This window comes from Corvus kubaryi, unplaced genomic scaffold (genome assembly GCF_017639235.1).
Source record: "Corvus kubaryi isolate FWS band 111438036 unplaced genomic scaffold, C.kubaryi_AGA036_p1.0 37387, whole genome shotgun sequence".
Taxonomy (NCBI): Eukaryota; Metazoa; Chordata; class Aves; order Passeriformes; family Corvidae; genus Corvus; species Corvus kubaryi.
Window position 1 is genome coordinate 7898796 of NW_024581129.1, and position 16086 is coordinate 7914881.

The following is a 16086-nucleotide window of genomic DNA, read 5'->3' on the forward strand; positions in this document are numbered from 1 at the left end:
TCCTCCCTTAACACTGGCTCTGAGTCCTGCTCCATGGTGGGGGCAGTGGATTCAGTGGTTATGAGTTCATTTTTCTTCTTTCCATCAATATGAAAATGCTGTGTGAGTCTGGAGAGTTAATCACTATTGTAAGGGAATAAAGAGCAGAGATTTCCCCTAATCCCCTTTAAATGGCCTCCAAACAAGGACTCGACAAAGATGACTAATGACAGACATGATTGAACTAATTTAGTAGGCGAAGCTTCCATGGAAGCCCCAAAGCCCAGGTACAGCCTTGGGGCCCAGCAGGAGCTCCTCAAACTCACTCACAGCCTCTTTGCCCTCACAGCTGAGTAAAACAAACTTACTAGTTTTGTTTTGTTTTGACCAGACAATTTCCTTTCTCTATTGAAAATATTTTTGTCTCTTTCAGCAAACCTTTTCCTTGCTGCTGCAAAACACAATCTCCCTAGTGGGATACTAAATCCAGATTCAGTTCATAGCCAGCTGCACCCTCATCCCTCACCTGATCCTGCCCCTCAAAGGGTTCCCTCTGAACACACATTAGTCTCTCACCAGCCGATAACAGTAATGAAATAGAAAGTCAATGGACTTTCTCTGGGGATCTCTGGAATGTGTCTGGGGACCTCTCTGAAGAAGGTCCCCTTCCAGGCCCATAACATACCAAAACCTATGCAGAGAAAAGGGCAGAACTGGGGGTCCCCTCCCCACAACATTGGGAGTGATTAATGGGGCAGCAGTGCTGTCCATCTTGCTTTTGTTTAATTATCTTTTTTGTATCATTCATGTCTCCTGAGACCCGACCGGGCAGGAATGGTTTGATGGATTATATATGAAATTCAGGTCAACACGTCCAAGTGTTACTGCCTCATAATTTGCTGCACCACAGAGGCCAATAGAGATGCCTTGTGTTATTAATTATTCCAATATATTTTCCTGAGCAATATGATTAATTAGGCTGTGTACAGCATGGCTGCGGGCCTGTGCTGTGGCTGCTTGTTCTTGGGTGGAGGTAGCTGGAATGGGGAGCAGGCAGCAAAATCTGCAATCGGTCTCAGTCCTTCTCTTCCAGAGCATTCAGGGGGAGATACAATTCCTGACGTTGCATTTTGCATGCCAGGGAGCCACAGGGCTGCAGGGAGCTGCCTCTGGCTGGGCAGCTGGCCTGGGGGAACAGGCAATGCCAGAGGGACCACAAGATGCCACCCAGCACCACATGGCCTCGTGTTTAGCACTGCAGGGGTGGATTACACTTAAATTGCAGAGACTCATCTGTTCTCACTGAACTGCTGAAAAGTGGATCCATGACGTTGTTCCTGCAACTCATTTCATTTTCTTTAACAAGCTCACAGTGCAGAGTCTGTGCTGTGCTGAGTGGGGTCCCACACCCAGGGTACAGCACCTGCAGGGGCACAGGAGGGCTGGACCCCATCCCAGGTGATATCCTGATGACTGCCACCAGTCTGCAGGGTGGAGACAGAACACAGGGTTTGAAGCGTAGCCACAGCGTGAAAATATTCATAGAAAACCATATTTTTGACAGAAGCCTCCTCAACTTGCCAGGCACATTTGCTGTGTCATGGCTTCACCCTCCCTGGCAGCCCTGACCTGTGTCCCTCACTGTGCCACAAGGAGCAGCAGGGCCTGGGCAGTGTGTGGGCCCCAGCTCAGCATCCCCAAAGCCTGGCAGATGTGGTGCTGTCCCAGAGCTGGGTCTCCCATGGGGAGATGGTCCTGTGCCTTGTCCCTGCCCCAGCCCTCAGAGAGCTGCTCCCACCCTGCAGTGGAGCTGAACCCTCTCTGTCTTTTGTCTCCATAAAGGTCAGAGAAGAGCCGTCACCCTTTAAGTGCCAAGACAAGGTCTCCCACCCTCCGGTGCCAGAAGACTGGGAACAGTAAGGCAGCTGCTCACTCTTTGGAATGGTTGCTACATGGTTGCATGTACTCTGGGTTTACTCTGACCATTTTTCCCCTCCTTGTCACAAATGTGATTTTGATGATTTGTGTCTTCCACGCCGCTTAGGCCTGGCAGTCACACAAAGCACTGTGCTGGTGGTGGGAACTGCCCTGTCCTCCCACTGATCCTCACAGACCCTGAGTCTGAGCAATTTTCCCACCACCAAGTTATCCCTGCAGCAGGAAGGGCAGAACATGGGGTGAGGGGCAGTCCTGGCTTCCCTGGGCATCAGAGCCCCGCTGAGTGCATCCAGCAGTCCTTTGGGCTGTTAGAAGCTCCAGTCACAGTCAAAAAATCTATAAGAAAATGAGCTATTACTGCAGAGACTCGGAGCTGTCCGGGATTTATGTGCTCTGGGCAGCAGGAGCTCCCCGTGCCGTACCTGGGGAAGCACCGCCGCGCACACACCATGACCGCTTCCAATTTCACACCACTCTGAACTCACTCTCACTGAGGTTGGAGAGATGAAAAATGTCTTCATTAAGGAAAGTCCCAGGCCGCTGACTGGGAGCTAAATGTTGCTTTAACGTGTGCAGGGAGGGCAGGGAGGGAAGCAGCCACAGTTGTCCCTAGGTTTTCCTAGGAGTGTGTCAAGGCACAGCACATCCCAAAAAGGGATTGCCCCGTGGTTTTCCTGCTGCTGCGACCATCTGGAGAAGGTTTGTGGCACTCACTGTGGGCCAGTGAGGTGGTGTGTTGACCTCGCCATTGCCCCACATTTCCCTGGGTGTGGGGGGAGGTGACCGTGCTCCACAGCCCACATGCTGGGCCCAAAGCAGAGCTGTAAAACACTGGGATTTAGGGAAGGGCACAGGGCTTGCATGTCCCCACAGCCAGGGCTCAGGTGTGTACTCCATCACCCATGTGATGTTGCAGGTGTTCCTCTTCCCTTCCGTCACGGCTCTGTTCCTCGTCCATGAATCTGTGTCAGTCCCAGTACAACACTTCCTCCTGTTCCCCTGTCCCAGTACTGGTCTGCTGCTCTTCAGCAAAGTCCCCCGGGCCAAGATCATCCTTTGCTGCAGAGACAGCAGAGAACCTCCCAGATCGCTTGTTTTTCTCATAATCCTTTGGGCACAAGCCTTGGTGATGGCCATGGGCTCACCCCACCCTCCTGACTCTGTGATTCCTGGTGGAACCTCACAACGAGTGGCGTCTGTACACGGACACTGTGTGCACACACGTGTGTGTTACCGATGTCCTCAGCTGAACCCGCCGTTACCTGCGCTCCCAGCACGGGAGTGCCAGTGCTGCTCTCCCACCCCGAGCGGCTCCGGCGGGTGCGGGGCTCTGCAGGGTCTCTGGGCTTCCCGCTGCTCCTGTTTCCCCAGCAGATCTGTGTGGGTGTTCCCCCCCTAATGATCTTTCATTCTTGCATTTGTATCTTTACTCCAGGAATCAGGCACTAAACCTGGAGCTAAGTCAAGCCCAGACCCTCCTCCCGACTCATCCAGCCCCACAGTTTGCCCAGGGCTCTGTTATTATCCTGCATCCCTGTAATTAGCTGCTTAGGCTGTGATTGCCCCATTGTCCGCTGGATGGGTTTAATCATTCTTTTCTCCTACACTGGCAATTTTGTTCCAATTAATTATTTCAGTTTGAACAGCAATAGCTGGTTGAGTTTAGAGAGAAATTAAAAGGGTAGGGAAGGATAATGAGGAACGAGCTAACTAGGGAGAGGTTGCAGACAGGGCTGCACGGGTCCCTGCTTCTCTTCCAGCCTCTTGCTTGCTCCCCAGAGAACTTTACAGGGCTGGGAAATGCTTTCCCTGAAAACAAGGATCCAGAGAGGCACAGAAGCACTGCCTGGCTCTATCCCTGCCTGGGAGCTCTGTACTGGGTGTGATGGAAACAGGAGGGCATGCTCACAGCCCAGCCCTGAGGGAGAGTGTTGCTCATTGCAGCGAGTAGATCTTGATTAGATGTTAGGAAGAACCTAGCCCTGTGTCAGGCCCACCCTGGCTCCCTGTGCCCCTGTCATCAGCCATGCACACGCTCACAGCAGTCTGCAGAGCAACATCTGGCCATGCTCTTTCTCTCCCCAAAAACAGCTGGATGCTTGGCTGGCTAACAGACACCAGCTGCCAGCTGAGGGACAGATGCAGCAGCACATCCCAAGCTCCTGGTGTGCAGTGCCATGGAAAATGGGACCAGGAGGGAGGGATGGTGTGTCCAGGGAGGCTCAGGGGCTCCCCAGTCCCTGAGTGCCTCTGGCTCCCCCAGCCGTGTGTCCCAAACCAACCTGAGGCAGGGAGTCAGGGAGCCAGAGCTGGAGGGACCTACGGCAGCTGCAGCACTCAGAGCTGGAGCCTCGCATGGGAGGGAGCTCAGAGATTTCTCACCCTGCCAGGCTGACACAAACACTGCCATAAAACCCGTTACATCACAGCCAAGAGCAAACTGACATCACCACGTGTCCCTCATTAACACGACGGAACCACCCCTCAGTGTCGGTGACGTTTTCAAGGTGATTTTGGATGAGATTGATCTGTATCTTTAAAAATTTAAAAATAAATAAATTTAAGGTTAGCCAAGGTTTTGAAGGGAGTGAAAAAAAAACATTAGTGCCTTTCAAGATTTACAAAAATGCTGCCTGTGAAATTCATGTATAATTCAATGAATTCCCGAGTAGTTTGAATATTTAAATTATGTATGATCAAAGCAATAAAAAATCTGCATTTCCTCACTCTGAGCCCCCCAGACACAAGTCTCCCCAGTGTCCCCTCCCCAAAAGGCAGCTCCTGCCTCTGCACTCCCAGAGCTATTGAGCCTCATTGCTCTGAAGAAATTGAGTTCGACTGGAAAATTACGGCTGCCAAGTGCGGCTGCTGCTCCCTGATCCAGGCGGCTGCATCGCTCAGCCAGCGCGTTGCCAGGGCGATGGGCACTGCTGCCACCAGGCCTGGGGAGGGATGATGGGCATGGCGAGGGGGAAGGACCCCCACACTGCTTGAGCCCCCAGCAGCACCCAGGGAAGCAAAGCTCTGCAGGGGAGGATGGAGGAGCCGAGCACTGACACAGGATGGAGGGGTCTCATCCTCTGCCGTTGCCTCTCTCAGGGGCTCAGGGGCTGCGGGAAAGCAGCTCTGGCCTCACTGCACCTTCCCCCATGGGGGTCCTTGGTCCTGTCCTTCAAGCCCCTGTGGATGTGTCCGTCTCCTCTCTCAGCTCCAGGGCTGGGATGTGGCAGCTCTCTGCTTCTGACTGCAGTCAGGAAGAAAAGGAAAACTGCCAACAAACTGCTCCCTCTGCCCCTCCCTCTACCCTCTCTCCAGATGCTGTGAATTTTCATTAGTATTATGTAATTTAATGATCTATTCCCAAGAGAAAATTAGTCTTCAATTTACAAAAACTTCCCTGTTAATTTAAACATAATAGTAGGGAGCGCTGCACATGCTGGAGCCACGTCCTGTGGCCCCGCTCCCCCCTCCTGCAGCCTGGGGAAGGGCAAGTGTGAGGGACAATTCTAATAATATACACTAAAATCCCTCAGAAATCTTCCATCCAGGACTGCAAAGATGTTTCTGGGAGCAAGAAAAGCAATTTCCTCCTGAAACAAGAGTTTATTTTGAACCTGGCAAACTCCAATTCAGCTGGAGGTTGATGCTGGAAGACTGGGAGAGGCAGAATGTGCTGGGCTTGCCAGATGAGCCATCGGTGCTCACCCAGGAGGCAGCTGCCACCAAACCTTCAGGGCTTTTAAACCATCAGTCGGCACCAAGCCCTGGAGCATCCTTGGCAGAGCTCCACCATTCTGGGCAGACCCCTCCCCTGGGTTAGGGAGGAGCACGGTGGCTCCGTCTGAGGCTGCTGCAGGTCCCTGGGTGCAGGGCCAGGGCTCCAGGCTCTCTGCCTGCCCACTCTGCCACCGCTGGGCTCTAAGGGCATCGCTGCCCCCAGCTCGTGCCAGGTGTCAGCCGCCTCCTCAGTGCATATTGAGATGGATGATGGTGGCTCTGCTCATTAGAGGCTGTGGCAAAGAGTAGGTGCTGGGAGTCTCCGTGCCGGGAAAGTGCTGCAAGAGGAGCTCATTAACTTGAAAAATTGGGTCCAGAGGGCTCATTTGTCTGAGATCAGTTCACTGTTTTTTCTAGTAATGCAGAAAATGAGGGAGGGGGATCTGAGCCTCTCCTCAATGACTGGCTCTGTGATTTACCCCTTTCTCATTCATTTTCTCTCCTTCAAATTGCCTTAATACTATCTATTTTCCATGGGCCTTAAACCCACCCATGTAGAACGTACATAACCCTTCACTCCCATCATACTGCATCTGTGGGACAGAGCAGACACTGGGACAAGTTTGTCCAGCCTGGCATTGCAGAGATGTTTTTTAGGGGTCTTTAATGGCCTCTGGTGAGGCCCAGGTGGTCCCCAGCATGCACTGTCGGGCGCTGCCATGTGTGCTTGTTCTCTGGTCCTGGTCTCCTGCAGCAGGAGGTTTGTGTCCCCTGTTGCCTCCCCCATTCTGCAGGGCCATGGTGGGTGGCTGGCAGGCAGAGCCTGCTCCAAAGTGTCAGGAGGGGGTGGTGCCGGGTCTGGCACAGCTACTAATACGGATGCTATTGTGTGGAAAGGCTCTAACACCAGCTGAACTTGATGATTTCTCTTGGTTTTCTGAGCAGATTTAGGGCAGAGGCGGCTGAAGGACACCTGATGCAGCGTTCCTGCCCTGCTGGGGGCTGCAGTCCCCACCGCTGCTGGCAGCCCCACAGTCACACCCAGTGCTGACAGCAATCGTGCCCTTTGCCTCACGCTGTTGATAAAGGCAGAGCTGTCAAATCACAGCAGAGATTGGAGGGGAAGCCTGGAGCCATCCCCTGCCAATGCACTCCCCTGGCCCCGGCCTGTGGCAGGGAACGAAGCTGAGTTCTCTCCATGGACGTGGGAGGAGGTGGTGGAGAGGAGGATGTGGGAGGAGGCCACACTTGGAGCTCCCTGGAGCTGATGGAGGTGAGGGCTTGGCCATGGGGCTGCCGAGTCCCCGCCAGTACTGCTGCACCCACCAGAAGAGAATTCAGCACCCCTCTAACCCCCACTGCACCTGTGCTGATCCCCCCCAGCCAGCCCTGCCCCAGACGTGGTTAAATTAGAAGGGAAATCTATTTCCTGCTAAAAAAAAACCAAACAGGGTAGCAAAGTCAGAGTTAAATATAGATATATGATATGTAAATGAATCTGACAACTGAGTGAATAAAAAATGAAGGTTTAAATTATTGAAGGGTAGGAGGAGATGGCGCATGCAAATAGTATTAATGTGGAAAGAGGCAGTGCTCAGAACACAGAAAGGAGGTTTTGAAATGTAATTATTTCTTTTAAGAAAAGGGCTACACATAAAATAAAAGCCAACAGAGCTGGTATGTGTTTGTCTCAAAGCCTTTTCTCTCCTGCCTGTCCCTTTATCCTTTTGGCTTTTTTTTCCCCCCTGCAAAGCAAAGAGAGAAATCAAAGGCTACTGAGGTTTTTAAGCTTTAATTAAAATAAGATAAATTAAGTTTTAGTTGCTCACAAGAACAAGCGAGATGGCCGATCACAGGCTGCTGCTGAGAGGGCAGGAGCAGGTGTTTGGTAATTGATTTGGTGGGGAGAGGGCTCTGTGGCTGTCAGAGCCAGAGCAGTCACAGCCACCCCCTGGAATGGGTGGGAACCTCCAGCACTTTGCAGAGAGAGGGAGCATGGGCTTAACTTTCATGGAAAAACACCTGCTTGACGATGTTAACCTGCCAGGAGGATTTCAGTGCAGCTCAGCTGTGCAGAGACTTTGCTGGGTTTTGTTCCTGTTCCTCCCTGTGCTGCAGAGCCCGTGGGGCAGGATCAGACAGAGTGTGGGGCTGGTTGTGGGAGCATTGGCAACTCAGTATTGAAAATAGGAAACTCACTGGTGATTTTTTACCAGTGGTAAAGCCAACAAGGAACTCTGACAGTCAATCTGCAAGTGCAGAAAATGTCCCCATCACCTTCTTCACAGCTGTATTTCTGCCTCCCTGACTCTCTTCAGGACTGACGGGGCAGGTTATGGGTTCCCTTTCCCTAATTCAGAATGTGATGGCTTGGGACAAGTTGTTAAAGCTATAGATCAAAATGTCATTTATTAGAAAAGTGCCTCTCTGGGGATTCTTATCCTTCGTTCATTATTTGTCGTGTGCTGGGAGTGAGCTCTGTTGTGTCTAATCTGTCTTTCTGGCTGTTTACACACTGCTCACTGTGGCAGCACCTGAGTGTCTCCCATGACTTAAAAAATGATGGTTTGCTTCCCACTCCCTCTCCTGCTCTGCAAAGCCACAAGGGCTTTGGGCTTTATGGAAAGCATATGGGATAGATTTTCCCATTCCCTTCGAAGATACCAGTGGTGGAGGGTCCTCCCCAGGGGTCTGCACAGGGACCTGCAGTGGTGACGTGTGGGGCTCACCACTGCCCAGGATGCCACTGTCACAGGTGCTTTGGTGGTGGCTGCTGTCATGGAGCCGTGAGCTCAGGGTGGCCCTGGCATGCCCCACATCACGTCAGACTCCCCTGGCATTAGTTCCTGACTGATGTGGGCCAGGGGCAGGCAGGAAGTGAGGGCAAGGTGGTCTTCCAGCCCACACTGGGAACCCCACGTGTACCCTGCCCACCCAGTGCTTCAGCCCGCATCCTGGCAGGACACGAGAGCCTTCCACAGGCACTCACCAGCCATTTGGACAGGACCCAGGGGCAGCTCCTGCTCTCTAAGTGATAAATGACCCTGCACCACTATCAGGCACACAAATCGTGTTCATCACCACCAGCCTTTCATGACATAATTCTGCACAGGAACTGTTACATCCTTCTGCAGGTGATCCAAGAGCTCTGGGATATGTGGAATGGTTTGCTTTGTCTCTGTCATTGCCCAGGCATGCTCAGGGGTTTGTGCCTCCTGCATGAACTCGTTAAAGCAATATTTGCCCCCTTAGAGAGCTTTTGCATTGATGAAATTATGGGAAAAGAGAATTCCTCCATGGATCCCCCCTCATTTTCACTGTCTGCTTGACAGATGCCATTCATGCCACTTGTCAGGCCAGGTCCCGGGCCTAGGGTGACACAGAGCCGGCTCCTGGTCCAGTCTGTCTGCAGGGTTCAGTGCACTCGCCCCTCCAGTGCCTCTGTCTCTCAGCTCCCATGGCTCCCATGGTTCCTGTGGCTCCGGTGGCTCCCAGTCCATCCCAGTGCGGGTCCTTTCCTCCCCGGTTTGGCCGCCGTGTCTCCATGGCGACACGCTCTCCCTGCCGCAGAGCATCCTTGGCTCGCCACCTCCAGCGCTGCATTTGTATTCCCAGCCTTTGTCTCCCGCCTGGCGCTGGCAGCCGGCCAGGCCAGGCATCCATTTCAAAGCAGCCTTTGTATTATCGGTGCAGTAGCTGCTCAGAAATCCATGGGATTCAATCAGGGTGAGAACACTGTGTTTCCTCGCCCTCCTCCTTCCCCCAGCCGGGCTGCCGTCGCTCAGCGTAGCTGGCGTGACCACATCGCCTGGCAGAGGGCAGCAGGATGGGGCTGTGCCAGTGGCCACACATCGGACGGGCAGGAGCAAGTGGGGGCAGACGTTTTCCTCCTCTCCCCCTCCCCAGGCATAGCTGACATTTCCTTGCACAGTCAGATGTGCCGTTTTCAGCACAGCCCCATCCTCGAGGCTTACGGGCAGCTGGATCTGCTGAACTGAGACAGTAGTTAAGATTCCAGCCCCTGGCAGAGGAAAATAGTGCTCGGAGTGAACTCGAAGCTCAAAGCTGGGATCCTGCCTGAGCTTGCTGCCTCTTCCCCTCTGTGACTGCCGGCTCTGCCAGAGGCAGGGCAAAGCCAGCTTGCTGGACAGTGCAATCCATTAACTGCAGAATCCATCCTTGCTTCCAGGGAGTTCAAGGCTTAGAAAAAGGGATGATGTTACACATCTGCTCAAGTGTGCAAAGATAGATGCAAAAGTATGTGTATGCATCCACAGGTGTATTATTGAGGGTTTGTGGGGACTCCAGTTTCCAGGCACTCCAGTCCCTGTGGACCTTCTCCAGGGCACAGGGAGGCACCCAGGAGGGGACACAAAAGGGGGCTGTGAAGTGTCATTGCTGAGGTCCTTGTGCTCCCCAGGGCATCCCTGCATCCTTCAGAGTATGAAGTGAGGCAGGAGGGAAATAAGAGGGCAACAGGAGAACAGTGACTACTTTGTTAAGGGCAGAAGCAGCAGCTGTGTGTCAGCCGTGCCCAGAAAGAAAATGTCTCCAGGAGAACCTGTCCTCTGAAACAGGCATCTTGGAAGGCAGCAGGAGCTGGGCAGCCAGTCCTGGGGCAGCATCTGAGGGGAGTTCATCCAGCAGTTTGTCCTACCCTGCTGCTATGGGGAGCAGGTGGGACTGGAACTTCTTCAGCCTTGGGCCACATCACTCAGAGCCTGACTGTGGCAAGCAGGGCTGCAGCTGGGAGTGGGCACAAAGCTGCTGATCTCAAGGATCTCACTGGAAGGACCTTTCATCTTGCTAAACGTCAGAGACTCTCCTAAGTGATTCACTGCCTTGTTATGGTGAGATGTAACCACCTCAGCACTACAGTGCCTGCAACTGGGACCACTGGGAAAATCGGGAGCACAGAAAGACCACAGCGGGTGCCAGCTGTGGCCCAGGTACGACAGCGGCTGGAAGAGCCACCCTGACAGTACTGACATGACTTTGCATGAGGACATTTCCCCACCTGGAGACAGTCCCAGGAGGTAACAAGTGCCAGAGCTCTTGCTGTGGTCTGTGGTGCTGCTCAATAAAGTGTGTCCTGGCCCCATTTTATTCTCCATAATTAGGAAACTCAGCAGACAAATTGCTCTCTGAAGCCTAAATCGGAGCATATTGTTGGCACAAAAAGAACCGGTCTGCGACAGAGCAGGGATTGTTTGTGCCATTTCAGTGAGAAGTGCAAAGGAAACAGGTGAAATCTGTTAATCTGGTGCTGTGCTGAAAAAGGGCAGGTGTGAGTGAGGTGATTGATGAGCATTGATTAGGAAGAGCTTGCTGCTGTTAGACACGATGGAGGACAGAGCACACGAGTAGGATGGGCAGGTGAGGGCTGCCCAGCCCCAGCCCCAGCCCCAGCCCCAGCCCCAGCCCCAGCCCCAGCCCCAGCCCCAGCCCTGCAGAACCGACTGCTCCCATGCTCCAGAGTCCCAGCCCTCTCCCGGGGCTCTGGCAGTTTCTCTGGAGAAGCAGCTCATGTCTCTCTCATCAATTCACCAGTTGAGATTAATCCTGGAGGAAGGGTGAGCTCTGCCATGGGTGTAGCTGGTGGGCTGAAGGCAGGGCAAGCTGTTTCCTCTGTGAACATCACAGTTTGCATGAGGCCATTGCAAATAACTGAGACTGGAGGGCAGAAACAGGAGGGGAAGCACTTTTCCCTGAATGAGTCATCTGTGTCTTCTTGCTGGTGGTTTGTAGCTCCGTGGGCTCTCCAAAAAGTGCCCCACTACTTTTGGTTGTCTTTTTGGTTAGCAAAAACTTAGAAACAAGCTAGAAAGAGCCATGGCTGTGGAAGAGAGCCCAGGATGTGCAGATCCAGCAGTCTTCATGTGAGCAAATCGGCTGAGCTGCACACAGGGCAGGTGATGTCCAGTGTGGCTGGACCCACAGCTGTGGCAGCATCTTGAGGGGAACCTTCAGATCTGGGGGACACCCCCCAACCAGCCCCCATGAGGAATTTGGACTGGGCCATATTCACTAACACCTGAGCAGTGTGGAGCATGGGACCTGGGAAGGGCTGCAGTAAGCCCACCACTGTGATTCCCTTTGGAAGTGCAGTGCAGCCCTGGTAAATAAATAAAGATTGGATCTTGTCAGTCTCTTGCACTGCACCACTTCCAAGCACGGGGATGCAAGGCTGCTGTAATTGGCTGGATGCAGAGCGAAATCCAGGCTCAGCGATTCCATTTTGCAGTTGGCAGCCTTCCCAAACGCAGATCAGGGAATGCAAGTTGGACTGGCTTTAAAACACAGGGAAATCCTTTATCTTTGATAATTTTTTGCTGATTTAAAGGGTAGGATTAAATCCTCATTTAATAACCCCAAGTGCCTGCTCTGCCCTGCTCTGATCGCTCTGAGAATGCTGCCAAGGCGCTGGAGCCCAGAGGAAAGGCAGGGAATGTTCTCCCCGGCACAGATCCGATGGCTGTTTGCTGCTGCAGTCTGTGAAACAAAACCGACTGTGTAACCCCCAGCCTCAGCACGGGATGATGTTCGTTGCTTTTGAGGTCTGTTTCCAGCTGCTTTTGAGGTCTGTTTCCAGCTGCTTTCAGGGCTGATCAGAAGGCAAGCCCAACACTTTCTGCCACCAACTTCCAGTTATGTCATTTGTGGGTTTTTCTCCTAACTAAGGGTCCTCAGAGCCCCAAACGTCCCTCTCTAACACACAGCGCAGCTGACTGCACTGACAGGCTCTGGGGCAGGGATTGTTTTATCAGTAACAGCTGCCTATTCAATACCTTTATATTGCTGCCTCTTACCGTCGCCTGCGCAATTCTTAAATCCTTAAATAAAGCGTCTACAATGAAAAGGAAAGGAGCCTCCTTGCAGAGGAACACAGAGCCACCACATTGACGAGGAGACTGTTTTCCCTTGTCTGTCAAATCAGCTCATTTAGATTATTTAAGTCAAGAGCAATTTTGAAAACCATCTGTTTTGCTGGTGACAGCGGCTTCGCTCTGTGTAACGATGCTGAATGGAGCAAGCAGCTTTGAGTTATTGACGGCAAATTCTCCACATCCCCAGGCCCGAGCTTCTCCGGAGACAGCCCCAGCTCTGTTTTCCCCAGACATGAAGCAGAAAGTATTTTCTAACATGTCGGCTTCCTTTGCCTTGAGAGCAAACTGCAGCTGAAGGGGAAGGGCGGAGGGGATGGGAACGCTGAAATGGCGCCAGCTCCTCTTCAACTGTTTTAAGGCAGTGCATTTCTCTGCCTCCTGCAGTTTATTCTCTTGCTCTGGTGATATGAAAATCCTAATTAAAAAGAATGGGGATGTGATGATGGGAGGACGTGTGTGCATGCCAGGCTGGTAGGGTGCAGGTGGTGGCTGCGGTTGCTGGGAGAGGATATTTGGGGATCACTGCCCAGGAGGGCATGTTTGCCGAGTGGTGAAAGTGTAACCACACAGGTCCATCCCTGGCAGCTGCCTGAACACAGGTGCGTTGTTTGCCCTTGAAGAGTTGCTTCCATTATTTCTAATTTCTAATACCATGTGTGACCAGAGTGCTGCAGAGCCATTCAAACCCACATCAGGGAAGGACAGCAGTGCCAGGGAGTATCGTGGGTGGCACAAGTAGATTCCTTCCTGCACACACTGCCCGGAGTGCTCCTTCCCATCCAGGAATGTGGTGGTTCCCAGGGACAGGGATTCCATGAGGAAGAGAAGCACTAACATTTCACAGACGGGGGTTAAGGATTTATCTACCCTTCAGCTGAAAGCAGCTCCCAACCCAGGTGGTTACGAACATCATTTTAAGCACAGAGGTGTTTTGGTGTCTCTTTGCTGGCAGAATCAGAATCTGGGGCCTTAGCAAAGAAGTCCAGAGGTCCAAACTTCAGAGAGCACCAAGGGACAAAGAATGAACCAAACAACTGTAGTAAGCAGGACAGAAGGTCCTCCAGAACCTCAGTTCCCAAATAACTCTATGTTCAGCACATATTAAGACTAAAACCAGGAGTGGTTAACATCCGAGTGCTGTTTCCAGCCAGCACCCAGTACCACTGCTTTGACTGATGGGCTTTTGCGTGGGTGAAGCTCAACCTGCTGGTTTTTCTAGAAGAAAACATTCTTCCCATTTGAGGATTCCTTAATTTCCCTAGTGCATCCAGGAATTCAGCAGTTTCACACGTATCAGAACTCGGCTGAGCAAAGTGTTACTTGTGAGGGTGAGAGGTAAGATCATGACGCTGATCCAAGGAGGGGCTGACAGGGTAAGTGACTGAGGGCTGGTTCCTGCAGAGGCTTTGCTGACAGTGTATAGCCAGCTGCAGCATCTGCATGCAGAAGGGAAGCCACTGCTGCAGTGGTCTAGTTGCTAGAGGCACGTGCATAAATGACATTAGAGAACAATCTAAAATAATAAAGAAAGCTGCAGACCTTGACTATGAATTTTATTGACAGTGGCATAATACAGTTAACAAACTGACATAACAGGAGTACATAATGCATTCATCAGCCTTCCCAACTGAGGACAGACTTAACAGCAGCCCTCCTACACCATGTGTAGTGCCTCCAAAGAGACATGAAACAGGGCTGCTGTGAATGGAACAGTGAGAGAGAGCTGAGTCACACTTCAAGAAATAATGGCTTTCAGTTACACACAATTACATGACAGTCCAAACTTTTTCACATAAAGAAAAATAAACAAGACCAAATTAACTTACAAGTTATTACAAGACACTGAGAAACTGATTTCAAACTGTCACTTTACAGCTGTGCCTGTACAGCTCACAGCAGCGCACTCTGCATTACTGAGCCTCTAAGGACAGAAATACGCTCGCTGGCTACTCTGCATTGTCATAAACCTTGCCTTTAATACTGTAGGATCTTCTTCAGCTGAAAAACACTGTACTTCATTCATGCTGGCAGAAAGACAGCGGATGCTGCAGCAGATTTCCAGGGACAATGGCTCATGTACCCAGGGCATCCGTTTATCTCACAGAGGAATCAAACAGCATTCCTTTTCTCACCAGCATTGGTAAGAACGGCAAAGGCCAACTGAAACTAGGCTGGAAAATGCTGGTGACAATGTGCAACTGGAGGCAAAGAGAGGGCGAGAACTTCCCTATGCCAACAAAACCTTGGTTGGGAGTGCTTGTCAGATGCAGAACTATTTACTGGGAATTCTTGTCCCCTTTCAGCTTTGCTCATCCCTGACAATACTGCTCTCAATTCTCACCCATTGTCCTGTTCAGTCCTTTGACTGGTTTGATTTTTCTAATATCTGGGATATTGTTACTGAAGCCAAGTCCAGTAACAGAGTGTAGCTCATATACTCCTCACTCTTCATTTTCTGTATTTGAAGTATCTTGGTGTGGTTTGGATTAAGCTCCATGTTCACATACATCGATCTCTCAGCAGGTTTGCCAGTGCTGGGGACTTTTCTATTCTCTCCCTCAACCCAAAAGAGTCAGCAAAAGGTTAAGAGAAATGTGTATGTGGTTATTTACACTTTAACACCTTTTATCTGCCAGTTATTGGTGCCCCAAGCTTGGCATAGAGCTGGCAGAGCAGCAGCATCCTGGGAGCACTGCCCCACACAGGGAAAACACGCATGGAAATGGATGTTGTGTCCATCTGTGCTTTGTCCTGCATCGTTTGGGGAACGACTGTGTTCTGCTGAGGGTGCTTAATGAGACAGTGCCTGGAATTCCTGTGCATGATCGGGATAACTAAGGACTACGTTGGTGTGTGGGGCCTCATCGCTCCCCACAACTCCCCAACCAGGAGGGCACAGTGAGGTGGGGCCCATCTCTTCTACCATGCTGCAGTGGTGGAAACAAGAGGAAATGGCCTTAAGCTGAGACACAGGAGGTTCAGATTAGGGATGAGAAATTTTTTTTCACTTTTCAGGTGGTCAGGCTTTGGAAGGGGCCACCCAGGGAGGTGGTGGAGACTCCATCCCTGGGAGTGTTTGAGAGATGTCTGATCTGGCACTGGGTGATGTGGTTTTGGGGTCTAGGGGTTATGGTGGCAGTGCTGGTGGAGGGTTGGATTGGATAATCTTAAAGGTCTCTTCCAACCTTGATCACAGAACCTCCTGAGCGGAAGACACCCACAGGGATCATCCAGTCCAACTCCTGGCTGTGCAGAGGACACCCCAACAATCCCATCCTGGGCCTGGCAGCGCTGTCCAAACGCTTCTGCAGCTCTGGCAGCCTCGGGCCCGTGCCCATTCCCTGGGGAGCCTGGGCAGTGCCCAGCATCCTCTGGGGGAAGAACCTTTCCCTGATCTCCAACCCAAACCCCCCTGACACAGCCCGAGGCGAAGTGAAGACTCTGTGACCCCGGCCCGAGGCCCCCGCGCTGCCGGCCCCGCTCCCTCCGCGCCGGGCGGGCCCCGCTCCCTCCTCGCCGGGGAGGCCCCGCTCCCTCCGCGCCGGGCGGGCCCCGCTCCCTCCGC

General features: G+C 52.2%; 1 protein-coding gene across 1 annotated transcript in view; it reads left to right on the plus strand.

The window, feature by feature from the left end:
* Positions 1 to 1845: 1845 nt before the first annotated feature.
* Positions 1846 to 16086, plus strand: part of TNRC6A (trinucleotide repeat containing adaptor 6A) — a 59479-nt gene continuing 45238 nt past the window's right edge. The window contains exon 1 of the mRNA XM_042037644.1: positions 1846 to 1895. The gene's annotated coding sequence lies outside the window, so the exon portion shown is untranslated. The remainder of the gene's footprint in view (positions 1896 to 16086) is intronic.